This window comes from Xenia sp. Carnegie-2017, unplaced genomic scaffold (assembly GCF_021976095.1).
Source record: "Xenia sp. Carnegie-2017 unplaced genomic scaffold, XeniaSp_v1 HiC_scaffold_23, whole genome shotgun sequence".
NCBI lineage: Eukaryota > Metazoa > Cnidaria > Anthozoa > Malacalcyonacea > Xeniidae > Xenia > Xenia sp. Carnegie-2017.
The window spans coordinates 7,361,856-7,367,054 of record NW_025813486.1 but is presented as its reverse complement, the minus strand read 5'-3'; positions in this window follow the sequence as shown (position 1 = coordinate 7,367,054).

Here is a 5,199-nt window from a genome sequence, read left to right as displayed (position 1 = left end):
TTTTGACTGTTGGATTTCATTGACAGATCGATTGATTGCGACCAGCACTAAAACCATCCATTTTATAAAGTCGATGATCCTAAGGAGTTCTTTTGAAATCTTAGTTCGGGTACGTGCTGTCTGATGTAATGAAGAATTGAAAAACAGCCCAGAACTTAAGAACTTTTTCAGTTTTTAATGAAAGCGAACCACAATGAAAAGTTTACTGACAGGAAAACAAATAACAAATCAATGATACGGTAGTTAAAGGTTTTATTTTATAGATGTAAAGTAGCAAAACACTTTTCACGACGTATTTGGATGATACATAATCACATTTCTGCATCTAACTTACATTATTGAATGATATAATATCTGATTATTTAAATTTTATTCTCAATTGCTTTTGTTGAAGACGTATGACATTTAAAGTCAACTTTATAAAATACACATTAAAACTCTTATATGATAGTAAATGGTATTTCTGGAGTTACAATATTTATTAAAGTATTGAAAGGCAGTGAAAATGGCCTATGCCAAAAGCACAATTAAATGGACTTAAGCTCTGAATTTAATAAACATTTATTTTCTGAAAAGGCTGAACAAAGGAATTAAAAAAAAACAAATGAAGCCTTCACAGCAAATAGAGAATGAATCCAGTATAGCACGCAGGCTGAAAGTCTGGTCTTGAATGTTATGGGCTCTTAGGGTTGCTTATGCTGTAAAACTAAGCGTCGTCTGCTGAGCAACTCCATAGATAGAATTTAGGAGTGCTTTTTTGTTTTACTATTTCACATTAATTACGTAGCTAATCAATACAAAACAGTTGAATTAAATAACATTTTTCATGAGATCAACAGAATTTCTTCTAATGGACTCTTTAATATTTTAATTAGTTTTAATTTGATTTATTAAATAAATATTGAATATACAGATAAAGTTAACTACCTCTCTCTGTAACACCTGTTTTCTCTCACAGACCCACATTCATTGAATAAAGTTTAAAAATAGTCTTATAACTGCTGGAAGACCTTGTATTCACTCCACTGATTGCTTGATTTGAAATATTTCACCAAAAATCTTATACCACTGATTGATGGGTAAATGAGTTTGCATTGATTAGTAAGATCAAGACTGTTGTGTTGCACACATTGAGGGTTAGAGTTTTTGTGAGTTTCTAGAATACTGGTGTATAACTTTCTCGACAACTTCACGAACGTATAGTGGATGGTCAATTGAAAGAATAACTTGATGCCTAAGGTTTACGGGAGGCCACGGCGTTTCAGCACTTATTTGACATCTCTTTCAACTTTGTCTATTCCTGAGGTAAAATATAACCGATTAGTAATTGTAAATTTCGGGCTTATAACATTTTCATTCGTAAAATTTCATAAATACAAAAATTCCAACGTGTTTGAATCAGGCCATCTATTAAAATAATATTGGGCCATCCAAACACGGAAGTCATTAAAGTTTATATGACCAATTATCATATTCTCACCAAAGATAGGGCGTGAAAAACAAACAATTCAAATGATGTAGTATCAATGGAAAATTTTTTGAAATTCAAGAAACAATTGGGTCCAAACATGCAAAAATTAAGAATTTTTGAAATCATCAGTTTTTACGGCAGCAATTCCAACATCGCAATTTTATAAAAAAACATTACGACTTTTTTCGTTAACTACAATGAACGCTTGTGTAGCCGTTTGGTAACTGTAACAGTCAAGACAACGCAGTCTATGATGTGAGATCAGGGCTTGGCCCTGTCATTGACATTTAAGTTGTACAAACTTTGTCATATTCTTTTCTTGTACGATATATTTATGATTATTTTAGACATCAACAATTACATTGAAGACCATTACGTCATACTTGTATGGTTATGAAGCCTTGCGCACATTTTTTCATAATGTAAGGGTAATTCCATAGAATTTTCTCTAACAATAGAACATATGATTGCGCTATCTAATTTGAAGAAAAATAGAGATATTTATCAAAACGTTTGCTTCATGGAATGGTTTCCCACGTTGGCTTACATACAAATTGATCAAAATCTACACAAAACTTCTCAAACTACAGTGAACACATCATATGATGTCATTTACATCCATCTACTTTTAGTAGATGATAAAGGTTGTAGAGTTGTTGAAAGTTGCATGCGCAAGATTTATATATTTTATTATCTCAGACCCCCAGATCATTTGCTAGGTATCCTCACATTAATGTCACATGAAAGCACTCAGTAATAATTGTGTGACAGTTTTAGTTTAAAGTTTTGTACCAATAGCATCATTTAGCTTTTGTTAAACTATTTAAATTTGCAGACAGCATACACTATAATAACAAAGGAACGTAGTAAACTACTAAATAATAAAGAACAAGGTACAGCTTTCACCAGCCCTTTAAACATAACGTTACTAACATTAAAACAACACGATTTATGTAATTCATAAGAGTGCAAGAGATTTTCATGAGTTGACCAAGGCAGACATTATTGCCTTTTAATCTAGAGTCTCCTGCTTTTATTTAAATATGATTTTAGAAATGTTCTTGTTTAACAGTGAGTTGTAACATATGATAGCTAGATTGCACAACCGTGTTTTACTTTTGCTGCAAGAATTCTTTGGTAATGGTAACAAGTCTTCATCAATTTTCACAAGACTATGAATTATTTGGTACTCATTTACATAACACACGTCATTCTTTTTTAAATGTCATACGTAGTCGCACAGAAATCTAAGTATAACATCGGACTGAATTGTAAGAGATATTCTTTATATGCATGAACTTAGTAAGTATGTAAGATTTATAATTCATGCAACGGTACACAAACCACCTGCTAAAATTTAATATCCACTAAAAGACCACCTTTCACTGGAGGGAAAACGAACGTACATCGTAATCCCATTTGCTTCCAAAATCGAACGGAAGTGTCAATAAACAAATATGAACATTTTCAGAAAGCAAAATTTTATTAAATTAAATTGAAGCATTCGTATGTACAGTGTACTAAAATGTCATAAAAAATTGCTATTCTCTTCTACACATAAACTATTCGTCATAAAAATCATCTTCTTTACTTTTAAGACTTCTTTCAAATGAATGAATTTCAAAAAAATTCGTTTTCAGACTGGACCATAAATTATAACTGAGAACATACTTATATTAAACATACAAATAACTATAACTGCTTTTCCTATTACAATGTGCAATTTGAGATGTTTACGTTAGAACTAATTAAAAAATTTCAACTATAATATGGGCAATTCTAACACAAGAACAGTGTATCGGGAATCGAGCCCGAAGACTAAATTGTACCGTCCTTAGAAGATGTGTGTGACATTTTTGGTAAACTAAAGCTGTTTAGACTAAATGAAACAGATCATAGATTTATTAAATCGTTCAGAAATTTTATCTTCCGAAGATTGTCAGACGGTCAAAAATGGTTCGTGTTGACGTTAACTTTATCGGGAGCACGTACTCTAAACAACTTCTTTTACAAAATGAATTCTGTTTTTAGTTTATATGATTGTATATAACATGAAGTACAACTTTAGTCGCTTACCAAGGACACTGTTTTTTTAGACTTTACCGAAATAAAAAATCCTTAATGGAAAAACATAAATGGTATAAACCAAGACCGAACACAAAGTCACGAGAAGCTGAAGAATACTTAACAGAAAGAAACCACTAGGTATTTTAGGAATTTTAGTCATGTCTGTCGAAAGTGAGCTCGTCCTATAAATTGATCAAGATACCAGTCCCATGTTCGTCATCTGAGCGTAGCAACTACTCGCCGTAACTACAGTGCATTCCTATACTATCTAAACTTTCTACCTGCGCATAACACCGGAATTCCGCCCTGAAAAAGAATGCTCCTGAAGGAGGTAACCCATCATACCCTTAACTTAACCTAGTGCATGTCGCAACTACGGGTGACCTCCGAAAGGGGTGGGTTGTACTACTCATGTATTACAGCGGATCCAGGAGTGCCTTAATAGTCAATGTAGAAAACCGTTCATGAAATTGGCCAACTACCAGGACTGCATGCTTTTACCATACTAAGGGAGAGATATTTTTCCTTTACACCAGAACCACCATCTTTCCTTTGTCTTCAATAGGTTTTGCTCGCTAGATCCAGTCTTCTATGGTCCTCTTACAGATGCCATTTGCATCCTCTACGCTATGGTACAATTTGTACCCATTAACCACAAGTAGAAGTTGTCGTCCTTTGGCCAAACTTCACTTGCATTTCCGATCTAAGCTATGTGTTCCTATTTATCCTTCTGCGAGGCAACGTTGGCGGCAAGCATGCGTAGCTTCTTAATGCCGTATATGCACTCTCTCTCTTCTTTACTTTTAAGACTTCTTTCAAATGAATGAATTTCAAAAAAATTCGTTTTCGACTGGACCACAAATTATAACTGAGAATGCAGAAATATTCACTCTCTCTCCATCACCACTTACTTCTTCCGTGACTTTTCTTTCGTTTAAATAATAGGTTACAATCATCTTTGAGATCCACGGACCTTTGGAGTAATATTGAATGGTTTTTCTGGTCAACTGCTCTTGGCTTATATCGTCGAGAATTGAGTGTTGTTGGGTCTTTGACGTAAAATTTTCATTATTTGAGCAGGTTGAATTTCTTTGAGGGCAATAAGTTTCGTCAGTTGATAAAAAAACCATTTCTTTTGTTTCTCCATACTCATTACTGACTCCCATGACTGCCTCCCAACAAAGATTACCACTAAGAGTAAATGTGCGATTTTTTGCTTTTTGGTATCGGAAGATGTGAGGTGTATATGGTTTTAACCAGGTCTTGTTAAAACGGTCGTACTTCATGACATCACCCCAAAATAAACGCATAACTTTAAATCTCACTTCAAGATTTGTTGTGCTTGCAGAAATATTCACTCTCTCTCGATTACCACTTACTTCTTCTGTGACTTTTCTTTCGTTTAAATAATAAGTTACGATCATCTTTGAGGTCCATGATCCTTCGGAGTAATATTGAATAGTTTTTTTGGTCAATTGTTCTTGGCTTGTTTCATCGGCAATTGAGCGTCGCTGTGTTTTTGACGCAAAACGTTCATTATTTGTGCAGGTTGAATTACTTTGATTGAAATTGATTTCTACTGTTGATGAAAAATTTCTGTCTGTTTGAGAGCTATGTGTCAGGGGGTTTGTAGATGCTCCATACTTCACGGGCAATTCGTT